The sequence below is a fragment of the Anomaloglossus baeobatrachus genome, chromosome 11, assembly GCF_048569485.1.
Source record: "Anomaloglossus baeobatrachus isolate aAnoBae1 chromosome 11, aAnoBae1.hap1, whole genome shotgun sequence".
Taxonomy (NCBI): domain Eukaryota; kingdom Metazoa; phylum Chordata; class Amphibia; order Anura; family Aromobatidae; genus Anomaloglossus; species Anomaloglossus baeobatrachus.
This window is the reverse complement of record NC_134363.1, coordinates 161,917,996-161,934,726: the sequence shown is the minus strand read 5'-3', so window position 1 is coordinate 161,934,726 and position 16,731 is coordinate 161,917,996. Positions and strand designations below refer to the sequence as shown.

Here is a 16,731-nt window from a genome sequence, read left to right as displayed (position 1 = left end):
TAGGAGGAGGGCTGGTGCGTATGCATCTTAGGTGCACTCCTGGGAACTCTGTGCGGCATGTACAGGGCCCAGGAGAAGAAGGAGGCAGCAGCACACCTGGAAGGCTGAAGGAGTTCGGGGGTGATATTCGCCTTTGGATTCTTTTGTAGCACCTGTAATTACTTCTACTTTTCTTGTTGATAATCATCAGATCTCACTGACTCTGACGTCTGACTTATCACTTCTTCCCGGGCATTATATTTAGCACATTAGCTCTCACACAGTATAATATCTGGAACCCATATTAATTTATAAAGAAGAAAGTCTCCAGCATCCACGGAAGGTACAGGTGAGTAAATTAAAAGTCTTTATTGAAGAATCATTAAAAACCAGTATGGAGCAAGATGTAAATCCCAATGATACAGACAGGGGAAGAAAAAATCTACGCGTTTCGGCAAAAAGACACCTTATTCCATACACATAAGATGATTGGCTGATCCCACTGAAATTGTCTGATCACGCTGTTATTGCCCCCAGTGTGAGCCGTTCAAACACTACAAGCGGCTCGCACTGGGCTGCGCACCGAGTGTACCTGAGCACAGCGATGCTCGCATGATTTATTTGCATACGTAAAGCATCCGAATGCCGAACCCGAACTCTGTTTTTTGCGTAAAGTCTATGTTTGGTACAAACACCGAACCTGGGGTTCGCTGATCTATACAAACCAATATTAAATTTATATTTTTGTGTTTTTACTAATATTTGTTCCTTAGATATTCTAAAAGAATGCCTTTGTAGAAAAACAGATGATTGGTGAGATATTGTGTTTGCCTATCCTCAGTACAAGAGCTTTTTATCATGAGACATTTTTCAACACGGCAACCAATAAAATTCAATGATGAGGTTGATTGGGATTAAAAAAAACTGGCGGCTTCCTTCCAAAATGAGTGCCACCCATGGGTAGAGGTTATATAAGGTACTGCAGGCCAACCCCATGCAATTTGACAAAGCTAGGCTGCAATGTCTGACACAGTCTTATATTACCTTGTTAATTGTTTCTTCGGAAAAGTTGTAATCCATGTTAATTAATATTAATGATCTTTAGAGCTTGTTTTGCAGAGGTGGCAATCCGATGGCTTTGTGACTACAGACTAAAATGTGCGTGACTTCTGTTTGATAAATACTATGAGTAAGCTGAGATATTACCTATAAAAGTTACCTATTAACATTTTATCCACTAGAGATCATCAATACTCTGCCCACACCAGACTTCCGGGACATAGAAATAAGTAATATTTGGAAAAGGCAAAATTTCAGCAGCAGGAAAATCCGGTAAAATCAAAAGGTTTTTTTTAAAAAAAAATATAGAATGACATTGACAACCAAACCACTAAAAAAAAAGGAAAATGTCGGTCAAACGCGTTTTGGACACATGTCCTTAATTAGTGCACTGACTAAGGAAATGTGTCTGAAATTCTTTTGCCCGGCATTTTAACTGTTTTTAGTGGTGGTGGTTTGGTTGTCAATGTCATTTGGATTTTAGCAGATTTTCCTGCTGCTGGAATTTTATCTTTTCCTGATACTCCTCATTCACCGCAGCCTCCTGTCATGGCGACTTTAGACTCTGTTCACATTGCAAAGTCTGGCAGGCAACCTGATGCTTCTTAGTTGCTCAGCCAGAGTGGGGCATGGACTGTTTAGTGCTCCCTGGTCTTCGGTACAGCAGCTAATGCTGGCTGGGGAATTGCTACCAGGGTCACAGGTTGCTGATGTCCTATCACAACTGCCTCCGCCATATAAAACTTTTTGAACCTAGTCTCACATGCTGAAGATAGCTCTAGCTTTGCTGCAGCGATACCGGTCTTTGTGCTTGGTGATCCAGCTGTTTATGAACTGTTGTATGCTATTTGGTGTGCTGTGTAAATATTCTTGTAGTTTTATTTCCTCACTGTCCTTTACTACTACCTGAGAACGTATTTTCTTTTCCCCTGTGTGTGCTTGCAGTGAGTTTGAACCTTGGTTTTCCCCTGTTTGTCGGTATTTGTGGGATTCTTTACTCCTGTCTCAGCCCTCAGCCCTCCCCGGAGTGTTAGACCAAAACTGCTCAGGAGTTAGGGCTAGCTGGCGGTCCAGACCTATCTACCACTGAGCCTACCTCACCTTTACTCCTGTCCCAGCCTTTCCTTCGAGGTGTTAGACCTTAGCTGCTCAGGAGTTAGGGCTACGCTGGCGGTCCAGACTTTGGTACCATTGAGCCTATCTCATCTTTACTCCTGTCCCAGCCTTTCCCGGCATGTTAGACCAGAGCTGCTCAGGAGTTAGGGCTACGCTGGCAATCCAAACCTGGCTACCATTGAGCCTGTCTCATCTTTACTCCTGTCCCAGTCTTCACCGGAGGTGTTAGACCAGAGCTGCTCAGGAGTTAGGGCTACGCTGGCAGTACAGACCTGGCTACCATCAAGCCTACCTCTGGAATAAGGGACAGTTTAGGGCCCCTAATCTGAGGGCCAGTCTAGGTGCCCTTCTTCCTGGTTACCGTATCATACTCATGATACCTTCATGCAGTGAAATTCCATTCGGCTGAGCAGATTATGACTCTTTAGGTGCTCTTGGTAGTGGACACAGAGCTGCGGTTACACCATCCTATCCATGATATGCAATTGACTGTGTGATCTGAGTAAATTTTGTCATAGCCAGAAGTAACTTTTTTGCAATTCGTGCTGCAGTAACTCTACCGGTGGGATCGTACCAGAAAATTTTGCTCATGCATGAATCCTGTTACTTAAATTACTATCTCTCCGCTATCCATTGTTGCATGGCGCTGCTGCAGTAACTTTCCACCATATAAAATCAATTTTAAATATCCAGTCTGCCTTAACTGTGTCAGAGAGAAATCATTAACCTCTTACTGTCCCTGCTTTCTTTCTGCAGCTTCACTTCCTTGTGCGGAAATAAATAATTCGTCCTAAGGTCACAAAAGTGTTAACCCTTTAAAACCTACAGAAATCTTAGTCTAAAATACTTTTTAGGATCACAGAGCTAAACCATTTGAAATCATTGTCCCAGAGAGACGTATATATTTCCCAGAAACAGCGCCAATCTGGTCCATAGGTTATGGCTGGTATTGCAACTATGCACCACTCAATATGTTTTTCTGATCCCTTTGATTGTTACCAGATTGTTTTTAGAGACAATTATTTCCTTACAAATTACATGCACTTCAGATGGTAGGCTGAAGAGTCTGGGCCAGAAGCAGCATATTTACCCTAAGAGGAAAAATAATTTAATATGTCCAAATCTTTTCTTCCCATTATTTGATAAGGAAGATGTCACTGTGTGACTATGGGTATAGCAGGGAATCGAGGCTCTTAGACGGACCCTCAGGTTAGGAGGAACCTGGCTATCCTTGATCTAAGAGATACCCCTGAAGGTGGGGATGTCTAAGCCGCCTTCCTCACCCTGCTCCTCACCAGCCCTGATCTTATACCTCCTTCCCACCTACCCGGTGGAAGGGGGGGGGGCTGGACAGGAGTGTGTTAAAACCAACAGGGATAAACAGACAGCGGAAACAAAAACTTTATCTCACAACATACTCACACAAAGGTATAAGGGTGGCTTTACATGCTGCGATATCCGGCCCGATATCGCTAGCATGCGACCCACCCCTATCGTTTGTGCGAAATGGGCATATTGCTGCCCGTTGCGCACAAAATCTGGCACCCCCGTCACACATACTTACCTGCATAGCGACGTCGCTGTGACCGGCGTACCGCCTCCTTTCTAAGGGGGCGGTCCGTTTGGCGTTACAGCGACGTCACTAAGCGGCCGCCCAATGAAAGCGGAGGGGCGGAGATGAGCGGGACGTAACATCCCGCCCACCTCCTTCCTTCCGCATTGTGGCCGGACCGGAGGCAGGTAAGGAGATGATCCTCGTTACTGCGGCGTCACATGTAGCGATGTGCACTGCCGCAGGAACGAGGAACAACTTTGCCCCTGCGACAGCAGCGATAACTGGCAGCGGACCCCCATGTCAACGAGGAGCGATTTTGGACATTTTTGCAACGATCCAAAATCGCTCCTAGGAGTCACATGGTACGACATCGCTACAGCGTCCGGATGTGCATCACAAAATCCGTGACCCCAACGAGATCGCTGTAGCGAAATCGTAGCGTGTAAACCCCGCTTAAGACAATGAGAGGTAAGGAGGAAAATAGGAGAAGGAAGGAAACAACCAGACGAGAAAATTCCACAATAACTCCAAGCACCCCACCATAAAATCCCCAGCAGGACTGGGACACAACAGCACAGAGACCAACACAGCAGTAAGCTGTAGTCGGCGTGGGAAGACAGATTCCACCATCTTAAAAAGGTGGGGCGTAAATGTGATAGGTTTACAACAGTATATGATCCTAAAGGTAACCAGCAGGCTAGTAGACCATTAATGAGCACACAGCTGGTCGACACCTGAGCCATCCTGTGTAACTCAGAAGCACCAGAGAAACCATAGTGTGGAGTGTCAGAATCTGTAGTGTGAACAGCGTCTGATGCCGCCATTACACTTGGCGAGTTTTGAGCAAAGCTCTGTGTGCCCATAAAGGGGTACATTATGATGAATTATTGTGCGTTATAGGGCTCACGTACTGTTCTTGCACATGGACCCTCTTCTGTTTCTGTCCACCCCTGATAATGACCATAAGGAGAAATGTTACACATTTCATAGTGGGAACTTATGTCACAAAGAGCCAAAAAAGAAGAACTTGAGTCCGATGGGATTCATTGTGCACAGCTCCTACCTTTAGCATCTTAGAACCATCCCTTTGAGCAAATAAACCATCCCAGCTTTATCTACAGATAGTGTTTGGTTAATCGTCATTTATTTTTTTATGAATCATCAGCATCGAGGATTTTTATTACAAGGTGCGTCTGTAAGGGATTCCACTTTAACGGGGTGGTGCTCTACTGGACAACCCAGCCTTAAAAGGCCGATGGAGGAGAAAAAAAAGGTTATATTCACGTCCCAAACCCATGCAGCTCCAAAATACCCAATGGTGCTTCCCTCACTGATCACCTGACACCAATATGCAGGGGCATCTCGTGAGCGCTGCAGCCAATCAGCAGCCACATAAACTGTAGCATTCACCTTTGCTGGAAATCAATAGGGAAATATTAAAGGAAACTTGTCAAATTGCCTGAGGCCATTGCCATGGGCCAAAATGCTGCTTTTTTTATTTAATCTGAATAGTAATCTATTCTGATGGATGCATGTATTACTGTGTGCCTTGACCTTCACTGACTAGTGAAGGCCCACAAGACGGTAATCTCACCACTACAATAAGACAACATGAGGAAGGTAAGGCTGCTTTCACACATCCGGTTTTCCTGTGCGGCACAATCCGACTCTTTGCAGAAAAACCGCAACCGTTTTTTTTTTTTGCCGCCGGTTGCGTTTTTTTTGCATAGACTTACATTAGGGCCGTATTGTGCCGCATGGGCTTGTGTTCGGTACGGTTTTTGCCGCATGCGGCAGATTTAGCTGATGCGGCGGCCGGATGGAACGTTGCCTGGCACGTTTTTTTGTCCGGCAAAAAAAAACGCATCGCGCCGCATCTGGCCGATGTGGCGCGATTTGCAATGCATGTGGCAAACACCGCTGCCGGCCGCTGCATGCGGTTTTTTCCACTGCGCATGCTCAGTAGCGTGCCGCAAGCGGCAAAAACCGGACGGGCCGCATGTCAAAAACGAATGCAAATGATGCGGTTTTGTCGCCGCATCCGTTGCATAGGTTTTAGAGCCGGATTGGCCAGCTCTGCTAAACCGGAGGTGTGAAAGCAGCCTAAGACAAATGTGTGCGAGAAAGAGCTAACAAAAAGCATTCGCAGGTTTCTTCAGTAGGAAACTGCAGCTGCAATAGTAACAACACCACAGCTATGCAGCGATGAGCTCCTGTAACATGGACAGCATAGGTATGAGCTATAGCCGGCATAGGGAGGAGTGAGTAGTGGATGTTTATAGCAGAAGGGAATGGTTGCAGCTGAGGTTACAACTACTTGTTAGATCACTGCAGGATAGAAAGGAACATTAGCCCCTTCAGTTTAGTACTGGTTGGAATTAAATATGCTCCTACTGGTAAATGGTAAATGGTGAGTGGGCACTAAAGCAGATCGGCGACCAACTATATGGTCTTACCTTCTCATCCCAAATCCCCACAAGATCATGACCCACTTGTGACATCATTTCAATATTAGAAATTGACAGCACATCCATACGCTCTCCATGATTTTCCTTGACCCGTAGACGTGTCTGGGTAATTTTGATCAGTGACTTGGATCAAAAATGGACGTGTTTCCATGACTGTTTTATAAACAAAAAAAATGAACATGTGAACAACCCAATAGACTATAAAATGGTGAAAAATATGGATAGAACTCGTACGTGAAAAATGAAGTCAAAGTCTTGGTACGTGCTGTTTTGCATCATCCGGGCTCCCGAGCAATGAACGTCTGACTTTCCCCCGCAGGCACATTTGCTTAATGCTGATTTTCAGCCGGTCGTTTTTTTCAGCGCAGAACGCTCATTTCTATACATGCAAATTATATTGTAATTACCTGCAAAAAAAACCTCCCGGAAACATCATTTGATTGTGCAGGACACAAGAGATCGCCCAGACCTTTGTGCATTGAGTAAAAGCCTTTAGACTTCAGTACCGCTCCCCTACCCTGACTGCAAACCCTCAGGTTACCTTTTTAACCGTCATTTAATCCCCGGCTGTTTGTGATGTGTTTATCTATCATTAACAAAAGAAGACAAAGGCGTCCCCATGCAGAACCACGACGAGAGCGGGATAATGAGCCGCGAAGTAGAAGAAAGGGGTGTCTACGAGCTCAATGTTAGATGTGTAAATAAAATTAGGCAGCTGAACGTCCACGTCCCATTATGTATTTTTTACGTGTTTGTTTAGCGCTCCCCGAGCCCCTCCGCCAAATTATTCACAATTGTTAATGGCGCCTGAAATCCAGAAAGTCTCATGACTCACACCCGCTGCCATACAGATAGAAAGTGGCATATACCGATCCCACAGCAGCCAATCACAGCTCAGCATTCAGTCAGTAGAATAAAAACTGCTCTGTGATTGTATATTTTAATGCTCCCATTTCACCATATAAAAACAAATGGAAAAAAATCCAAATTAGGGTTAAATTGTTTGTGACCAAAACCGCCAATGTTTTTTGGATTTTGTTTTTAAAGCATTCATTGTTTGGGTAAAATGACCTAACAATGTGATTTCCAAATCAGCACGATTATAGTGATACCAAACCTTTAGATGATGTTGAATGGACAGAGTCTGGGTGAGGAGGACAATTCTGATGTAGATGACGTTAAATGGACAGACAGTCTGGGGGAAGAGGAGAATTCTGATGTAGATGACATTGAATGGACAGACAGTCTAGGGGGGGAGGACAATGCTGATGTAGATAACGTTCAATAGACAGACAGTCTGGCTGAGGACTAAAATTCTGATGTAGATGACGTTGAATGGACAGACAGTCTGGGGGAAGAGGACAATTCTGATGTAGATGACGTTGAATGGACAGACAGTCTAGGGGAAGAGGACAATTCTGATGTAGATGACGTTGAATGGACAGTCAGTGGGAAGAGGACAATTCTGATGTAGATGACGTTGAATGGACAGACAGTCTGGCTGAGGACTAAAATTCTGATGTAGATGACGTTGAATGGACAGACAGTCTGGGGGAAGAGGACAATTCTGATGTAGATGACGTTGAATGGACAGACAGTCTAGGGGAAGAGGACAATTCTGATGTAGATGACGTTGAATGGACAGACAGTCAGTGGGAAGAGGACAATTCTGATGTAGATGACGTTGAATGGACAGACAGTCTGGGGGAGGAGGACAATTCTGAAGTAGATGACGTTGAATGGACAGACAGTCTGGGGGAAGAGGACAATTCTGATGTAGATTACGTTGAATGGACAGACAGTCTGGGTGAGGAGCACAATTCTGATGTAGATGACGTTTAATGAACAGACAGTCTGGGGGAGGATGAGAATTCTGAAGTAGATGACTTTGAATGGACAGAGTCTGGGAGAGGAGGACAGTTCTGATGTAGATGACGTTGAATGGACAGACAGTCTGGGGGAAGAGGACAATTCTGATGTAGATGACATTGAATGGACAGACAGTCTGGGGAGGACAATACTTATGTAGATGACGTTGACTGGATAGAGTCTGGGAGAGGAGGACAGTTCTGATGTAGATGACGTTGAATGGACAGACAGTCTGGGTGAAGAGAACAATTCTGATGTAGATGACGTTTAATCGATACACAGTCTGGGGGAGGAGGACAATTCTGATGTAGACAGGGGTGTAACTACCACGGTCGCAGGGGTTGCCATTGCGAACAGGCCCGGGAGGTTAGGGGCCCGTGGCCGCTCAGAAGATCAGCAGCCAGCCCCTTTCTGTGAGAGAGGAGCTGCGTTCTGCCACAGACCACGCGGCCACTATATGACCCGGTCGCTGCCGCTGACACCGGGCCCTCCTGCCTGGTGACAGCGGCGGCGGCACTGGGCCCCCCTCCCCTGTCAGCACACACTGCTATGATATTGCATAGAGCGGCCGGCACCGCTCTATGCATCATCATTCTTCCCCCGTGCCTGCGTGGTGACGTCACTCCTGTGCGACTGCTGTGTGTGCTGAGAGCACAGAGTGCAGGATAGGAGGACGCCGACGACCGGAGCCATGGGAGAACGAGGACAGAGGTGAGGACGAGCAGTGGTGGAAGGAGAAGAGAGGTGAGTACTTGTTTTATTTTTTTTTTATAAATCAGTGTGAACACGGGGAGGCTGGCTGCAGGACACATGGAGGCCTTGGGGGGGGGCTGGCTGCAGGACACATGGAGGCCTTGGGGGGGCTGGCTGCATGACTCATGGAGGCCTTGGGGGGGGCTGGCTGCAGGACACATGGAGGCCTTGGGGGGGCTGGCTGCATGACTCATGGAGGCCTTGGTGGGGGGGCTGTATGACACATGGAGGCCCTGAGGGGGGCTGGCTGCATGACACATGGAGGCCCTGGGGGGGCTGGCTGCATGACACATGGAGGCCCTGGGGGGGCTGGCTACATGACAAATGGAGACCCTTGGGGGTGGTGGCTGCATGACACATTGGGACCCTGAGGGGGCTGGCTGCATGATACATGGAGACCCTGGGGGGGCTGGCTGCATGATACATGGAGGCACTGGGGGAGCTGGCTGCATGATACATGGAGGTCTGTGGGGCTGCATAATAAACATGAAGGACATCTTATGCATGGACTATATAGGTGCATTATACATGGAGGAGTATGGGGCTGAATAATACAATATGGAGATTTATGGGGCTGTATTATAATACATACAGTGCCTACAAGTAGTATTCAACCCGCTGCAGATTTAGCAGGTTTACACATTCGGAATTAACTTGGCATTGTGACATTTGGACTGTAGATCAGCCTGGAAGTGTGAAATGCACTGCAGCAAAAAAGAATGTTATTTCTTTTTTTATTTTTTTTTTTTTTAAATTGTGAAAAGTTTATTCAGAGAGTCATTTATTATTCAACCCCTCAAACCACAAGAATTCTTTTTGGTTCCCCTAAAGTATTTAGAAGTATTTCGGGCACAAAGAACAATGAGCTACACATGTTTGGATTAATTATCTCTTTTTCCAGCCTTTTCTGACTAATTAAGACCCTCCCCAAACTTGTGAACAGCACTCATACCTGGTCAACATGGGAAAGACAAAGGAGCATTCCAAGGCCATCAGAGACAAGATCGTGGAGGGTCACAAGGCTGGCAAGGGGTACAAAACCCTTTCCAAGGAGTTGGGCCTACCTGTCTCCACTGTTGGGAGCATCATCCGGAAGTGGAAGGCTTATGGAACTACTGTTAGCCTTCCACGGCCTGGACAGCCTTTGAAAGTTTCCACCCGTGCTGAGGCCAGGCTTGTACGAAGAGTCAAGGCTAACCCAAGGACAACAAGGAAGGAGCTCCGGGAAGATCTCATGGCAGTGGGGACATTGGTTTCAGTCAATACCATAAGTAACGTACTCCACCGCAATGGTCTCCGTTCCAGACGAGCCCGTAAGGTACCTTTACTTTCAAAGCGTCATGTCAAGGCTCGTCTACAGTTTGCTCATGATCACTTGGAGGACTCTGAGACAGACTGGTTCAAGGTTCTCTTGTCTGATGAGACCAAGATCGAGATCTTTGGTGCCAACCACATACGTGACGTTTGGAGACTGGATGGCACTGCATACGACCCCAAGAATACCATCCCTACAGTCAAGCCTGGTGGTGGCAGCATCATGCTGTGGGGCTGTTTCTCAGCCAAGGGGCTTGGCCATCTGGTCCGCATCCATGGGAAGATGGATAGCACGGCCTACCTGGAGATTTTGGCCAAGAACCTCTGCTCCTCCATCAAGGATCTTAAGATGGGTCGTCATTTCATCTTCCAACAAGACAACGACCCAAAGCACACAGCCAAGAAAACCAAGGCCTGGTTCAAGAGGGAAAAAATCAAGGTGTTGCAGTGGCCTAGTCAGTCTCCTGACCTTAACCCAATTGAAAACTTGTGGAAGGAGCTCAAGATTAAAGTCCACATGAGACACCCAAAGAACCTAGATAACTTGGAGAAGATCTGCATGTAGGAGTGGGCCAAGATAACTCCAGAGACCTGTGCCGGCCTGATCAGGTCTTATAAAAGACGATTATTAGCTGTAATTGCAAACAAGGGTTATTCCACAAAATATTAAACCTAGGGGTTGAATAATAATTGACCAACACTTTTATGTTGAAAATGTATTAAAATTTAACTGAGCAACATAACTTGTTGGTTTGTAAGATTTATGCATCTGTTAATAAATCCTGCTCTTGTTTGAAGTTTGCAGGCTCTAACTTATTTGCATCTTATCAAACCTGCTAAATCTGCAGGGGGTTGAAGACTACTTGTAGGCACTATATAAGACTATGGGGGCTACATTATAATATATGGAGGACTATGGAGGCTAACTTATACATGGAGTATGGGGGTGCGTTATAAAACATGGAGGACTATGTGGTGCAGTATAATACATGGAGAACGATGGGAAATTCATTATAATAATTGGAGGGCTATGAGGGCTACGAGGGATGCTTTATTCATGGAGAACTTTGAGGGTGCATTATAATATATGGAGGACTATGGGAAATGCATTATAATACATGGAGGAATATGGAGGTGCATTCTAATACAGTTAGGTCCAGAAATATTTGGACAGTGACACAAGTTTTGTTATTTTAGCTGTTTACAAAAACATGTTCAGAAATACAATTATATATATAATATGGGCTGAAAGTGCACACTCCCAGCTGCAATATGAGAGTTTTCACATCCAAATCGGAGAAAGGGTTTAGGAATCATAGCTCTGTAATGCATAGCCTCCTCTTTTTAAAGGGACCAAAAGTAATTGGACAAGGGACTCTAAGGGCTGCAATTAACTCTGCAGGCGTCTCCCTCGTTAACCTGTAATCAATGAAGTAGTTAAAAGGTCTGGGGTTGATTACAGGTGTGTGGTTTTGCATTTGGAAGCTGTTGCTGTGACCAGACAACATGCGGTCTAAGGAACTCTCAATTGAGGTGAAGCAGAACATCCTGAGGCTGAAAAAAAAGAAAAAATCCATCAGAGAGATAGCAAACATGCTTGGAGTAGCAAAATCAACAGTCGGGTACATTCTGAGAAAAAAGGAATTGACTGGTGAGCTTGGGAACTCAAAAAGGCCTGGGCGTCCACGGATGACAACAGTGGTGGATGATCGCCGCATACTTTCTTTGGTGAAGAAGAACCCGTTCACAACATCAACTGAAGTCCAGAACACTCTCAGTGAAGTAGGTGTATCTGTCTCTAAGTCAACAGTAAAGAGAAGACTCCATGAAAGTAAATACAAAGGGTTCACATCTAGATGCAAACCATTCATCAATTCCAAAAATAGACAGGCCAGAGTTAAATTTGCTGAAAAACACCTCATGTAGCCAGCTCAGTTCTGGAAAAGTATTCTATGGACAGATAAGACAAAGATCAACCTGTACCAGAATGATGGGAAGAAAAAAGTTTGGAGAAGAAAGGGAACGGCACATGATCCAAGGCACACCACATCCTCTGTAAAACATGGTGGAGGCAACATGATGGCATGGGCATGCATGGCTTTCAATGGCACTGGGTCACTTGTGTTTATTGATGACATAACAGCAGACAAGAGTAGCCGGATGAATTCTGCAGTGTACCGGGATATACTTTCAGCCCAGATTCAGCCAAATGCCGCAAAGTTGATCGGACGGCGCTTCATAGTACAGATGGACAATGACCCCAAGCATACAGCCAAAGCTACCCAGGAGTTGATGAGTGCAAAAAAGTGGAACATTCTGCAATGGCCAAGTCAATCACCAGATTCTTAACCCAATTGAGCATGCATTTCACTTGCTCAAATCCAGACTTAAGACGGAAAGACCCACAAACAAGCAAGACCTGAAGGCTGCGGCTGTAAAGGCCTGGCAAAGCATTAAGAAGGAGGAAACCCAGCGTTTGGTGATGTCCATGGGTTCCAGACTTAAGGCAGTGATTGCCTCCAAAGGATTCGCAACAAAATATTGAAAATAAAAATATTTTGTTTGGGTTTGGTTTATTTGTCCAATTACTTTTGACCTCCTAAAATGTGGAGTGTTTGTAAAGAAATGTGACAATTCCTACAATTTCTATCAGATATTTTTGTTCAAACCTTCAAATTAAACGTTACAATCTGCACTTGAATTCTGTTGTAGAGGTTTCATTTCAAATCCAATGTGGCGGCATGCAGAGCCCAATTCGCGAAAATTGTGTCACTGTCCAAATATTTCTGGACCAAACTGTATATGAAGGGTTATTATGTGAGACCCTTTATACTACCGTATATGGAAGGCTATGTGGGGGCCATTATAGTATTTGGAGAACTATATATGAGGGGGGACAAAGATACAAGCATGGGATGGGAATTTTTTGTGCTGAGGGAAAAGGGCTCTTTCCCTCAGCACCCAGCTTTCCCATGCTCTGCTGTACATCTCTCAGCACCCAGCTTTCCCATGCTCTGATATGGGAAAGCTGGATGCTAAGGGAAAGATAGGTGCTGAGGACAAGATGGATATCAGAACATGGGAAAGCAGGGTGCTGATAGAGGGATTTCAGATCATGGGAAACCTGGGTGCTGAGGGAAAGAGCCGAGTGTCAGCGTCATTATCCTGTACCCCGAGTGTCAGTGTCATTATCCTGTACCCTAAGTGTCGGTGTACGTGGAGGGGGGGCCCCGGACCAAATTTTGCACCAGGGCCCATCAAGCTCTAGTTACGCCACTGGATGTAGATGATGTTGAATGGACAAAGTTTGGGGGAAGAGGAACATTCTGATATAGATGACATTGAATGGACTGACAGTCTCGGGGAGGAGGACAATTCTGATGTAGATGATGTTGAATGGACTGACAGTCTGGGGGAGGAGGACAATTCTGATGTAGATGGCATTGAATGCACAGACAGTCTGGGGAGGACAATTCTGATGTAGATGACCTTGAATGGACAGAGTCTGGGAGTGGAAGACAGTTCTGATGTAGATGACATTGAATGGACAGACAGTCTGGAGAAGGAGGACAATTCTGATGTAGATGACCTTGAATGGACAGAGTCTGGGAGAGGAGGACAGTTCTGATGTAGATGATGTGACGCCCTGGGCAAGCCAGGGGTCACAGGTCACAACACCACCACACCCCACATCCCAGGTAGGCACACCTAAGCTAAACTACAAATCCTTGTTGCCTTCCTCCAGAGGCTGATGATTCACACCAGGGGGTGGGCCAGGCGGTTGGCTCCGCCCACCAAGGAGATCACAGCTCTGGAGGCAGGAAGAACCAGGCAGTTAAGCCCAGGCAGGGCAAGAGTGAAGTCTAGCTGAGGGCTAGAGAGGAGTAAACAAGTAGTGAAAGTAGAAAAGTGGAAAAGGAGGAAAGCAAGTGAGGTGACAAGAAGGAAGGAAAGCCTGAAGGGTCCAGCTTTGTGTAGGGCCAGAACAGCAAGGTCAGCGACGGCGGTGACTGCCTGGAGGGGGACCGTTTGGAAGTTCCTGGAAGGACCCCGTTGGCTGTGTGCCCGGTGGTCTGGAGCAGTGTTCCGAAAGACAGTCAGCACCAGGGCAGGGGCCTCTCGGACCCCGGCAAGGCTAGGAGTTGCCAAATTTGCCGAATCCGTCAGTGAAGGGGACGTAGATCCCCCAGCAACCAAGTCCCGATTGAAGGCAACAGTCCAACCTGAAGCAGAAAGACACCGCCACCGCCAAGGCACCAGTTTTTCGGGGCCAGCGCCTGCGGGCAAAGAGTAGAGCTCCTCCGGCCCAGATTGTAGTCGGGGAGCGGGTAACCGGAGGGAATCCACCGCTACCACAAGTCAACCATAGGTGCAAGGAAGAGGGGCATCACCGTCACCTACCGGGAGTGCAGGTGCAGCCGTCTGTGGGACCGTCCTACCAGCCGTATGGTTTACCGTACAAACTGTGTCCGTGTCTCAGGCTGAGTGAGTACCACAGTGCCGCAAGGCACAGCGCTGCGCCCCCCGCGTCCCTGCGACCACCAGGCCCCGCACCTCACAAACCATCACTGGGCCCCGGGATCACCAACCCCTGCCCACGGAGGGGCAACACAACACCTGGCTGCTCCGCACCACCATCCCCGGGATCCCCGCATTGAGCAGCGGTGGTGAAATCACCACAACCGTGGGTGGCGTCACGAACTATAACAATCCCCGCACCCAACAAACCCCTTTCACTCACGGGCGAGGAGTGTCGCTCGAGAAACCCCCGGGATCCGGCCTACGGCTCGAGCCACCACTGAGCAGCGGCCGCCGGACCCGAGCAGAAGGGGGCGAGCGCGGTGTGCTGACACCCTCCTCCCCGCCCGCGACAATGACATTGAATGGACAGACAGTCTGGAGAAGGAGGAAAATTCTGATGTAGATGACATTGAATGGACAGACAGTCTGGAGAAGGAGGACAATTCTGATGTAGATGACATTGAATGGACAGACAGTCTGGAGAAGGAGGACAATTCTGATGTAGATGACGTTGAGTGGACAGACAGTCTGGAGAAGGAGGACAATTCTGATGTAGATGACGTTGAGTGGACAGACAGTCTGGGGGAGAGGACAATTCTGATGTAGATGACATTGAATGGACAGACAGTCTGGGGGAGGAGGACAATTCTGATGTAGATGACGTTGAATAGACAGACAGTCTGGGGGAGGAGGACAATTCTGATGTAGATGACGTTGAATAGACAGACAGTCTGGGTGAGGAGGACAATTCTGATGTAGATGACCTTGAATGGACAGAGTCTGGGAGAGGACAGTTCTGATGTAGATGACATTGAATGGACAGACAGTCTGGAGAAGGAGGACAATTCTGATGTAGATGACGTTGAGTGGACAGAGTCTGGAGAAGGAGGACAATTCTGATGTAGATGACATTGAGTGGACAGACAGTCTGGGGAAGGAGGACAATTCTGATGTAGATGATGTTGAGTGGACAGACAGTCTGGGGAAGGAGGACAATTCTGATGTAGATGACGTTGAATGGACAGACAGTCTGGAGAAGGACAATTCTGATGTAGATGACGTTGAATGGACAGACAGTCTGGGGAAGGAGGACAATTCTGATGTAGATGACGTTGAATGGACAGACAGTCTGGGGAAGGAGGACAATTCTGATGTAGATGACCTTGAATGGACAGAGTCTGGGAGAGGACAGTTCTGATGTAGATTACGTTGAATGGACAGACAGTCTGGGGAAAGAGGACAATTCTGATGTAGATGACGTTGAATGGACAGACAGTCTGGGGGAGGAGGACAATTCTGATGTAGATGACATTGAGTGGACAGAGTCTGGGAGAGGACAGTTCTGATGTAGATGACATTGAATGGACAGACAGTCTGGGGAAGGAGGACAATTCTGATGTAGATGACGTTGAGTGGACAGACAGTCTGTGTGAGGAGGACAATTCTGATGTAGATGACGTTGAATGGACAGACAGTCTGCACTTACCATGACCTTCCTGGTATCTTGTTGAAACGTCATCTGCTCAATTGCGTGGAAGTCCACTTTGAATCTGAGGAAGCCATGCGTGGTCACAAAGCTCATGTACCTTTGGTTTAACCCTTCACAGGCAGGTGGCGCAATTAGTAGAATCCATGTAACACATCTTATATATTGCTGTACTCTTTTTTTTTTTTTTAATTCAGGCAAAGAAGGGCAGAGTTGAGAGTCAATGTGCACATTGTTTCACCTCATTGTGCATTTCGGGCAAAGCAGGGTATAATAGACTGGAGGCTAGACTGGAAGAATGTGCTCCGCGCTCATTTGTAGATGGATCTGAGCAGGGATGAAACACAGCAGCTCTTTCAGCTCCCGCCGAGTGAATGATCCACGGTAAAGACAATTGCAGTGTTGTAATATAAAGTGATTACGGCTGTGGCGGAGTCAGTTATATTACACATATCTGTACTACACAAGGACTCTATTGTCAATTAAGATTTCTTTTAAATAATGAAAATTACCTCCTCCCCCTACAAAATTAGTCCGAATCATTACATCAAACCAAATAATGAAACATTTTTAATCTTTTTTAATTTTTTTTTATTTTTTTTTCCAATATG

General features: G+C 46.5%; 1 protein-coding gene across 1 annotated transcript in view; it reads right to left on the bottom strand.

Moving 5' to 3' along the window:
- The window catches only part of TTLL10 (tubulin tyrosine ligase like 10), a 176,262-nt gene extending 159,786 nt beyond the window's left edge, over positions 1–16,476 (bottom strand). The window contains exon 1 of the mRNA XM_075329256.1: positions 16,121–16,476. The gene's annotated coding sequence lies outside the window, so the exon portion shown is untranslated. The remainder of the gene's footprint in view (positions 1–16,120) is intronic.
- Between the last annotated feature and the right edge of the window lie 255 nt (positions 16,477–16,731).